The sequence below is a fragment of the Ovis aries genome, chromosome 19 (genome assembly GCF_016772045.2).
Source record: "Ovis aries strain OAR_USU_Benz2616 breed Rambouillet chromosome 19, ARS-UI_Ramb_v3.0, whole genome shotgun sequence".
Classification (NCBI taxonomy): Eukaryota; Metazoa; Chordata; class Mammalia; order Artiodactyla; family Bovidae; genus Ovis; species Ovis aries.
In genome coordinates this window covers 60,459,099-60,470,104 of record NC_056072.1, presented here as the reverse complement: position 1 = coordinate 60,470,104, position 11,006 = coordinate 60,459,099, and the positions used below count along the sequence as shown (strand labels likewise).

The 11,006-nt window shown below is 57.9% G+C and overlaps 1 long non-coding RNA gene across 4 annotated transcripts; it reads left to right on the top strand.

Moving 5' to 3' along the window:
• Positions 1 to 5,318: 5,318 nt before the first annotated feature.
• LOC105603609 (uncharacterized) lies at positions 5,319 to 10,832 on the top strand. 4 transcript variants are annotated; one of them, XR_003586003.2, is made up of 4 exons: positions 5,319 to 5,509; positions 5,745 to 6,106; positions 6,187 to 6,348; positions 6,435 to 7,688. It is a non-coding gene; the product is annotated as an uncharacterized LOC105603609 (long non-coding RNA). The 4 variants fall into 4 exon arrangements; XR_006057131.2 differs by lacking the exon at positions 5,319 to 5,509 and adding an exon at positions 8,997 to 10,832 and having other exon boundaries at positions 5,718 to 6,106; positions 6,435 to 8,824; XR_006057132.2 differs by lacking the exon at positions 5,319 to 5,509 and adding an exon at positions 8,997 to 10,830 and having other exon boundaries at positions 5,718 to 6,106; positions 6,435 to 8,465.
• The last annotated feature ends 174 nt before the right edge of the window (positions 10,833 to 11,006 follow it).

The window sequence follows — 11,006 nt, the reverse complement described above, 5'->3', positions numbered from 1 at the left end:
GGTGGAGCAAGTGCAGCCAGCTGGCACTGCCCACCCAGCAGCAGGTCTCCATCCTGGGGGATCTGGGGGCCCCCCAGGGGCTCCCCCATGCTGGGTGGCACACTGACCCATCGCAGAGGCACGTGCTGACTGAGCCAGGCCAGCCACTCACAGGTGTCTTCCGTGGGACCTTGGACCTGTCCGCCCAGACCCTTGAACATGACCCTGGGGGCACCGCCTCCCGCCCCAGAGGTCTCCAGCAGAACCAGATTCTGAAGGGTCTGCTGCGCGCCACTGCCCCCTTCTGGCCGGTCCGCCCGCCCGTCTGGCTCTGGTCTGGTCTGCAAGCGAGGGCTCAGGGGCCTTCCCCGCGAAGGGATGAGGCCAGGGTGGCTTGTAGGCCCCTCCGTTGTTATTTCTACGAGGGTCTTCGCAGGGGAGGCCCGGGCCCTGCGCCCTTCTCCCTGTGTGCTCTCTCTGCCCTTCTCCTTCACCAGGGACCGTTCTTGCAGTGCCCTGTGTCCTTGCAGTGTCCAGCGCTGTGAGACCTCCCAGGGCCTCAGTTTCTCCATCTGTAACCTGGAGCTCCAGGAGTTGGTGATGGACAGGGAGGCCTGGCTCTGGGAGGACCCTCAGGGGTCACCAGCATTCCTCAGCCTCCCCAGACGGCTGCAGCCACCATGAGGTGTGCAGAGGCTCTGAAAGGGCTTGAGTGCAGTGAAAGCTGAGCGCCAAAGAACTGATGCTTTTGAACTGTGATGTTGGAGGAGACCCTTGAGAGTCCCTTGGACTGCAAGGAGATCCAACCAGTTCATCCTAAAGGAGACCAGTCCTAAATATTCACTGGAAGGCCTGATGCTGAAGCTGAAACTCCAGTCCTTTGGCCACCTGATGCAAAGAACTGACTCACTGGAAAAGACCCTGATGCTGGGAAAGATTGAAGGCAGGAGAAGGGTACGACAGAGGATGAGATGGTTGGATGGCATCACCCACTTGACGGACATGAGTGTGAGTTGGTGATGGACCGGGAGGCCTGGCGTGCTGCAGTCTGCGGGGTCGCAAAGACTCAGACAGGACTGAGCAGCTGAACTGAGCACACACGCTTTTATTCACTTTTGTATCGTTGCTCAAAGGGGCGTTTGTCCAGGTGTAAACGCTGCAGGAAAGGGTCCCAGGCGCCACCTCTGTCGTGAGGGGTCCACAGGTGCTGTCTCAGTGGGAGACACGGTTTGGGAGGGGGTGATCTTCAGAGAGGAGGGCAGAGAAAGGGGGGCTGCCCCCCAGGAGCCCCACAGGGGAGTGGGTCCTGGACCCACAGGGTCTGCAGGCACACGGGGCAGCCCCGGCAGGGACCTTGGCCTCAGGGGACAGCGCACCCACCAGGGCTCCAGCGAGGCGGGGGAAGCCGCCCCGACACCCTGCTCTCCACCATCCTGGAAGCCAGCCCCAGCCGACCCAAGCCCCTGGCAGCCTGGAAGATATTTTTGCTGTCCTCGCCCTCCTCTTTTTTCCCCGCTGTTCTGGGTCTCGGCTGCTACAGTCACGCCTTCTCCAGTTGTATCCTTTGCTGTGGCGCACAGAGGCCTCATCGCAGCAGCTGTCCCTGTTGCAGAACACAGGCTCCGTGGTGTTCAGGCTCCAGCAGGCGAAGCTCCCGGGGTCTAGAGGACGAGCGACACCCTTGAGGCACACAGGCTCAGCTGCGCTGCGGCGTGTGTGACCTTCCCCGACCGGGGACCCGACCTGCCGTCTCCTCTCTGTCCTGTGGGCCCAGGAGCCCTGCGGTCTCCTCGTCTCTGTCCTGTGGGCCCGGGAGCCCTGCTGTCTCCTCTTCTCTGTCCTGTGGGCACCCTTACTGAACATCATCATCTTTTTGACGACTGATATGTGAGTTTTTACACCTAAATGCCATCGAGTCCCTGTATTCGTTTCCTGGGTGGGTGAGAACAACAGAAACGACCTGTCTCTGTCCTGAGACTCGAAATCCGCGGTCAGCGTGCTGGCGGGGCCTGCTCCCTCCTCGCCTCTTCCTGCTGTGGGCAGGTGGCTGGCGACGCGTGGCCTTCCGTGGCTTGAAGGCGCATCGCCCTGACCTCCCATCAGGTTGTGCGCACGCAAGCTGCTTCTCTGCGTGTCTGTCTCAGCATCCAGTTTTCTTTATAAGAGCCCCAGGTCTGGGATTGGAGCCTGCCCTGTGACTTCACTTTGACTAGATTGCCCCTGTAAAGAACTCACCTCCAAGCAAGGCCATGCCGTGAGGCGATGAGGGCTACGACCTCAGCTTGTGGGGCAGACACAACCCAGGCCACCCACTCTGCAAAGTTTGTGTTGGTTGTTAGTTTTTTCACCAGTGACGTCGCCCTCTTTTAATATTCGTGGTGCTTTTTAACATGAAAACTCACATTCTCTACAGTTGAATCTGTCTTTCCTTTCTGACTTCTGAGGCATGAAATGCTTTTCACTGGTTTTAGAATGATGACTGTATTTCCTGCGGTTGCGGTTGAGCCATTAAGTCCTGCGCAACTCTGCGCCCCTGGCCTGCAGCTCACTAGGCCCCCTTGTCCTCCACTGTCTCCCGGAGTTTGTTCAAACTCACGTCCATTGAATCAGTGACGCTGCCGAACTGTCGCAGCCTCTGCTGTCCTCTTCCTCTTCTGCGTTCAGTCTTTCCCAGCATCAGGGCGTTTCCAACAGGCTGGCTCTTCTCTTCAGGTGGCCGAAGCATTGGAGCCTCAGCATCAGTCTTTCCAGCGAGTATTCACGGTTGATCTCCTATAGGGTTGATTGACTGGCTTGATTACTGTGTGTCTTACTGAAATTATTTCTTAGCTTGTCATGTTTAAATACGCAGTACTTCTAGAAATGAACGTGTGGTTGGTACGGAAGCAGCTCTGGAGTTAAGCATAGTCGCACACTTCTTCGCGACCGATGTTAGTTCTTGCCACCCTGAGGAAGGAAGCGGCTCCTAACTGCCTCTTAATTAGCAAGGAGATGGCCCCTCCAGGGACCCAGTAAATCTCACTATTATCTCAAGTCTGGTCTTTTTCTGCTTCTCTTTCAGGCTTCACAGCTGAGAAAGTGCCCACAGACCCCTTCCTCTGCAGGCGGCTCCCTTGGCAACGCAGTGGAAGCCTGAGGAATGAGCAGTCCAGCAAGCAGTGCATTAGACGGTCAGCCAAGGGCCGTTGCCGTCCTCGGCCTCCACCTGGGGGAGCAGTAAGGAGGCTCCCATTTTCACAAGTGTGCACAGACACACTCCCGTGCGCACACGCGTGTTACAGTCATAGATGAAACACCAAATTTAAAAAGTGTAGCTGAAATCCATCTGCATGCTCTTCTTGTTTTGAAATGGACAATGGGTAGAATGACACGTCCATCTCCTTCCTTGCCCAAGGCCCTGCCTCTTCTCTTTGTCTTTCTGCATTATCTGAAATTTGCGGGCAATGTTGGTTGACAGCCCAGGTCTTCGATACCGTGTCTGCTGATAATCTTCAAGTCCCGTCGTAGGCCGGCGGCACACTCCTGGGGAAGCAAACCCTGGCCTGAGCTCATGTCAGCTGTTCACACTCCTCAGGTGCACACCTGGGTGAGCACACCTGCCTGCTGAGGTTCCCGTGTGCTTGATTTCGGGGTGTCCTGCCCCCCAGGGTGCACCCCAACATGTGTGCACACAAGGTGGCCTTGAAGAACCAGGAGAGCTGCTCCCAAGGGTCTTGGCCGAGGGCCTCTGCACTCTCAGCTCATCACACACTCAGGCTCTCTGGCTGGAGAGAGGAGCCTCGGCAGTCAGTGGCAAAAATTGGGTCGGGTTTTGGAATAAGGCTACTTGTTACTGAGCACTAACTCGGAAACTGAGCCTTCGTCTCTCTCCAGATAATCCCCTCTCTAGAGCTGTGTCTCGCACAGGAGCCATTTCTGGCAGCATCTTTGGCTTTCTCATAGCCTTTACATTCTGGTGAGCAGCATGCTTCCTCCTGCACGGCTCCATCACTGTTTCCCGCTAGAGATCCACCTGGTTCACACCAAATCCACCTGGTTCACACCACAAATCCACCTAAAATGTACGATTTTTGCTTGCTTGCTGAATTCCAGAGTTGCTCATCTCCAGCTACCTCCTGATCCCTTCAACCTAGCAGGTCTGACGCTGGAAACAGAAGCCCCCCGGCAGTGCAGCTGGTGCCATGGGTCTGCCTAACCCACCGGGATGCAAGTTCTGGAGCTGTGCCTCACACTCACGTTTCCAGAAAATGAGGAGAGAGAACCCACACCATTTGGAAGCCTCAAGACCATTTTGGAGGTTTGGGGACACATTTTGAGGTCTTTCTAGAGCTTTTTTTAAAAAAATGTACTACATACACATTTCCTTATTTGGTCTTCTTTCTAAAAAATATTCTCTTTCTTGGCTGTGCTGGGTCTTCACTGCTGTGCACAGGCTTTCTCTAGTTGTGGCGAGTGCAGGCTACTCTCTTCCCATGAAGCACGGGCTCTGGAGGTGGGGTGCAATAGTTGCGGCGCACAGGCTTAGCTGCCCCACGGCACGTGGGATCTCCCCAGACCAGACATCAAACCAAGGTCCCTGCCCTGGCAGGCAGATTCTTACCCACTGCGCCAGCAGGGAGCCCTTATGTGATATTCCTGATGGTCAGCTGACCTTGTAGCACCACCGTGCCCACGGCACAAGTGAGGAAGCTGCAGCACCCGGAGGCAGAGTATCAGCGATGCCTCACTGCTGGCCAGCAAGGGGATTGGCCGTGGTTTCTGTTCACGGGCCAGAGCTGGTCACTGGCTTCTGCTAAGGACAAGAGGGCAGGAGGGGCTGTGGTTGGCAGAATGCACAAATCCCATGTGACAAGGTGATGAAGTTTTACACATACGTGGACAGTTATGTGATGCACATTGGTGTGAGGGCACCCAGACCCAGACACACAACCCCCACCCAGGTGCCTGTGCCAAGGGAGCTGACCCACACATCCACTCCAGTCCCCGCTGTGTTGGTCGGTTCTGCTGGTTTTGTATTTTATATAATAGACTCAGCTGTTATCATTTGAGTGAGAATTCAAGATGATGCCTGTGTGTGAGTGTCCAACTCTTTGCGACCCCCTGGACTGCAGCCCACCAGGCTCCTCTGTCCGTGGGATTCTCCAGGCAAGAACACTGGAGTGGGGTGCCATTTCCTTCTCCAGGGGATCTTCTGGACCCAAGAATCAAACCGGCCTCTCTTGAGTCTGCTGCACTGGCAGGCGGGTTCTTTAACACTAGCACCACCAGAGACAGGCCACGCCTGTGAGGTCCACCCGTGCTGGCGCGTGTGAAAAAGGGAGGGCGGGAGTGGCCTGGCCGACAGGGCTCATCAGGGCGGGAGGCGGCGCCTCACAGACCCCAGCGTCCCAGCCACTGAGGGCCCTGGGGATGGAATCCTTCCAGGACCCACAAAGGCCTCTCCCAGGCAGGAAGGCGCGCGTCCTGGGAGGCAGTCCTTTTGAAATCGGGGCAAAATGACTGGCTGCAGGCCCGGAACCTCGGCCACATGGTGCGCAGGCAGACAGGATGGCGGGAGCGGGGGGCGGGGGCGGGGGCTCCGGTGTGCGTGAGGGGTCGTCGCAGTGGCTGGAGGAGTGGGCAGCCCCCAGTCCCTCAGGCCCAGAGCAGGCAGCCCTTGGAGGAGCCCTGGGCTCCGGGGGCAGACTGTGGCAGGCGGTTTTGGGGGGCGCCGGCTGGGCCCCTCCCCCAGCCGCCCCACATTTCCGGCCCCATTGTTTCTGCAGCAGGACAAGCAGGCTGTCCTCGGCCCCTCTGGAAGGGCGGCCGCGGAGGACCGGCCAGGGCCGCAGGACTCTCCCGCATTCAGATGAGCACGGAGCAGCTGGGCCAAGTCCTGCGTGAGTCTCAGCCCCAAGTGTGACTCCAGGCTGGGTTTTCGGGGCTGGGGGAGGAGCGCCGGGGTGGGGTGGGGGCGCACGGCGGAGCCCCGGTGTTCCGTGTGCCCTCTCCCCGTTTAATTAAGGTTTTGGAGAAGATTATAGGTTTACAAAGTTCAGAATCCAAAGGATAAGCGTGTGCACTTGCGAAGCCTGCTCCTCTGCGCCCCCTGCTGGCTCATGATCGGCTCTGCAGCTTGTCCTGACAGGTGCCCACTGTCCTCCTGGTTCTCTGGGAGGGGGTCGGAGAAACACCTCCGGCCCTGAGTGTATCCACTGTGTTTTGCAGAAACAAAAGCTGCACCTCAGGGGCGTGCCCTACCGCACAGGAGACCTGGTGTCGGGGCGCTGCGCACACGCGTCCTGCTGGAAGGGGCAGGGGCGGGCCACACTGAGGTCTACCCTGGACTCCAGGAAGAGGGACCAGAGCTGGGGACTCCTGCGGCTCAAGGTCTGGGGTGGTCAGGGTCAGAGTCAAGGAGGGCCAGAGGAGCTCTGGTGGGGAGGATTTTTAACTCTTCCTTTACCCATCTCCAGCTTGTTTCGCAGTTTGTGCTGAGCACCTGTTACTTCGGTGGGGAACCTGTAGCCTTTGTGTGACTTCTATGCAGATCTTCTGCGCCCGGCTTCATGGGCTTGGCAACCACACAGCCTGTGTAGCTGCCACTCCAGGGAGCGTAGGGTGTTTCTGTCATTCTAGAAAAGCCCCCCAGTGCCCGTCCAGCCAATGCGCCCCATCCCAGGCGGCTGCTGTCTGACTGGCCGGCAGAGCCTGCAGTCCACGGGGTCTCGGAGTTGGGCCCCACTGAGCGACTGAGCACGCGTGCGTGTGTGGCTAACACCGACGGCGGGACAGGAGGGGCCACGAGCACCGGCCTGTCCGCGGCGACCTGGGCCTCCCCGGTCCACCTGGCCTGCGGGTGGTGTCTCCTTGTCTGCTGCCCTCCGGGGCCTCGCCATGTCCCCCTGCACCCTCAGCTCCCCTGGTGTCCTCGTACCTGTGGCTGCCCATTCGGCTTCCTCCACTGCGCCCACTGGGCTCTCTCCTGACTGGCCCAGACTCGCCCACCTGCTGGGCTCCCCACCCTCCTCCTTCCCTCGCTGCTCTGGAGCCAGACCTGGAAAGACAGCGTCCACCGGCCTCTTGGCCCTGACATACGTCACCCAACCCGCAGAGTGCTGGAGGGAGATGGAGCTTGTGAGGAGAGTGGCCAGATACTCCAAGCAAGGATACTGGAGTGGGCAGCCATTCCCTTCTCCAGGGGATCTTCCAGACCCAGGGGTGGAATCCGGGTCTCCTGCATTGCAGGCAGACTCTGTACTGTCTGAGCCACCAGGGAAGCCCTTTGAAAAAAATCAATCCTGGTCAAATAGCACAGAATGTACCATCTTAACCACGTTTAAGCCTCCAGGTCAGTGGTATTAAGTGCGTTCACATTGTTGTGCAGTCACGACCACCATCCAACCCAATTAACGCTCCACTTCGTAAAACAGTCACTTCGTCCCCAGTAAACACCAGCTCCCGCTCGGCTCCCCCAGCCCTGGCCCCCACCGCCCAACTTTCTGTCACCATGAGCCTGCCTGCTCCTGGGGCCTCGTGTAAGTGAAGTCACTTGCTTGCCTTGCTTGTCCTTCCATGACTGACTGGCTGCACTGAGCGCGGTGTCTTCAAGTTTCCTCCATGTCGTGGCGTACCGGGGCTTCCTTCCCTTTCAAACCTGAGTAGTATTCTGGGAAATGGATTATTTTCCAGATGTTCTTACTTGGCAAAATAAAAAGTTAGCCACCCAATGTCAGTTGCCCAAATGCCTATGAAACGGCTCTTCCAGCCACCACTGGACCTCAGGGGAAGCAGACTCCCCTTGTGTGCAGCTTCTAAGGGATCAGCCAGCCTCCACAGGCGAGTCAGGCTTCCTAGAGACCACCTCTTCTCTGTGCCCCGCCCCCACGCCCCCACACACGCCCCCGCCTCACGCCCCCACAGGCCCCACCCACACACGTGCCCATTTATCCCACACAGGCGCCCCGCCCACAGCCCCCACCTGCACTCTTACTTTTCTCTCCATCTGGAGCCTTGCTCTACTTCTCTAACTGAACTCCCCCAAGTCCTGCCAGTCCTTGTCCCCCCGAGGGCCCCAAGGGCCCCAGGCCCCTCTCCTGACCTTCTCCTCCCTCATCACGGCAGCCCCCAGCTTTCGGTTTCTGCCCCCCTCACTGGACTGACAGCACCTCCAGAAGGGACACTGCGCCCCACCCCCCAAGCTGCCCAAGTTCTCATTTGTTCCCTGTGACGAGCCCTGGGGTGGGGGCTGCACCCCAGACCTGGAATCTGACTCTCCGGAGGGATCAAGAGGCCCCCGTGCGAGGCCTTCACAGGAGAACAGCTGTGCCTTCTGCGGGCCTCGGCCCGCTCTCCAGAAACACCTGATTGCATTTCCAGGTCGCTGGGTGGACCCTGGTTCAAGCCTGGAGCTGCATGAAGGCTCCCTCTGACGTCACCTCTCTGTGCTATGGTTGGAAGGCTGTGCCCCCCTCCCCCAGTTCATATGTTGACTCCTAACCACAAAGGTGATGGTATAAGCGGGGAGCCTTCAGGAGGTGACCGGGTCATAGGGTGGAGCCCTCAGAGTGGGATCGGCGCCCTCATATAAGGACCCCAGAGCCCCCTCGCTGCCTCTGCCATGTGAGGACTCAGAAAAGGGCCCTCACGGGACCAGGCTGGCACCCTGACCATGGACCTCCAGGCCCCCGGCAATGAGTGGAGTTGTTGTAAGCTGCCCAGCCTGTGGCATTGTGTCCCCAGCCTGAATAAGGCAACATGTAAAACCACACGTTGCCCATTGCAAGGGAATACCGCAGGAAGCCATCCTGAATTGTCGGTTCCCCCTGGGGGCTGGCGTCTGGTGCCGCTGTGAGTAACTCACAAGGTGGGTAGAAGCAGGACGGGGAGAGGGGAAGGCAGAGGGGAGCCGCAGCACGCCCCTGAGCAGGAGGCCTTAGGGGGAGCAGCGGCCAGAGCTGGAAGGGAGATGGGTCACGCGGCCGCTGTCTGAGGCCACACACCAGCTGAGTTAATGTTTCCTCCCAACACACACACAGCGCTGGCTCCCGAATTCCTAGAGGACCGCTGAATCATCCTTACACAACAGAAAGAGCCTCCATCGGGTCACCCGTCCACCTGACTTGAACCTGACTCTCCCTCTAAGCTGCCCCCAGACTGCCCCTCACCCATAACGAAGGCTGAGATAGCCCTCACTGTACTATCCGCACCCCCGACCACCAACTCCCGCCCCTGGCCACTGCAGGCTGAGCATCGTCCATCTACGCTCACCCCTCTTGGATGCAAGCCCTGCTTAGGGTTTTGGGGTACACAGCTGATTGAGACCCTGTCTCCACCTCAGGGGTCTTCCTGTTGTGAAAAGTGACAAGCCTGTGGAAAAGGGCATTATGGTGTGATCTGTGCTAACATTAAAAAAAAAAAAAAAAAAGCTAAGATCATGGCATCTGGTCCCATCACTTCATGGCAAACAGATGGGAAAAAAGTGGAAGTGACAACCGATTTTATTTTCTTGAGCTCCAAAATCATTGCAGACAGTGACTACAGGCCTGAAACTAAAAGTTGCTTGCTCCTTGGAAGGAAAGCTATGACAAACCTAGACAGCGTTATAGAAGCAAAGACATTACTTTGCCGACAAAGGTCCGTCAGTCAAAGCTATGGTTTTTCCAATAGTCATGTATGGATGTGAGAGCTGGATCATAAAGCTGTTTAGTGTGTGTAATTCTTTGCGACCCCATGGACTGTAGCCCACCAGGCTCCTCTGTCCATGGGATTCTCCAGGCCAGAACACTGGAGCAGGTAGCAGTTCCCTTTTCCAGGGGGTCTTCCCAACGCAGGGATTGAACCCAGGTCTCCTGCATTGCAAGCGGATTCTTTACTATCTGAGCCAACAGGGAAGCCTTAAGAAGGCTGGGCGCCAAAGAACTGATGCTTTCAAACTGTGGTGTTGGAGAAAACTCTTGAGAGTCCCCTGGACTGCAAGGAGATCAAACCAGTCCATCCTAAAGGAAATCAACCTTGAATAGTCACTGGAAGGACTGATGCTGAAGCTGAAGCTCCAAAACTTTGGCCACCTGATCCCAAAAGCTGACTCATTGGCAAAGACCCTGATGCTGGGAAAGATTGAAGGTGGGAGGAGAAGGGGGGACAGAGGAAGAGATGGCTGGATGGCATCACCGACTCAATGGACATGAATTTGAGCAAGCTCCAGGAGATAGTGGAGAACAAAGGAGCCTGGCGTGCTGCAGTCCATGGGGTCGCAAAGAGTCAGACACGACTGAACGACTGTGCTATGGATTTGGGAAGGGAGGGGGGCTGGGGCTCCAGGAGCCCTTCCCTGAGGGTCCTCATGGATTCCACAAAGTGTATTGAGCACCTGTTAAACACAAGGGTCTCCCCAGGTGGCTCCGTGGTAAAGAATCTGCCTGCCAATGCAGGAGACTCAGTATCCTTGCCCTTAAAATGCCACGGACAGAGGAGCCTGGTGGACTGCATTCCATGGGGTCGCCAAGAGTCAGACAGGACTTAGCAGCTGAACAAGAATAAGAAGCACCAGGCACTGGGTGCAGGGGATTCCTGCAGACCGCAGTGGGGGAGACGGCGTCAGACAGTCTCTGAGCCCGTGATAAACCTGTGCTGAGAGGGTGCAGAAGCGCCCTGGAGCTCTCTGTGCTCACGTGGTGAGGGGGCTTGTCTTAGTGGGTGTGTAGCTGGGGAAAGCTTCCCTTAGGATGTGACCTTGACGTACAGGCCTCCCAAGGCACAGTGCGTCTCCCCATGAGAGCACCGTGGAAAGTTCCCCGGCCAGTGAGTGAAGTTACCGCCTCTGGGGGCCACTGTCCTCGGATCAAATCAGCCCTGTGGAGAAACGCTGCAGGCCCTTTTCAGAGCCCGTGACTTCTGGAAGGGTCCTCCCTCCCCCCACCCCCGCCCCCCGCCCCTGCCCCGTGACTTCCCGCCAGCCCCGTGCCCCTCCCCTCTGGGGTTCTGGCCTTGGCCGGGGCTCTGGGACTGGCGGGGACCAGCCCCACCTCTCCCCACCGCCCAGGCCG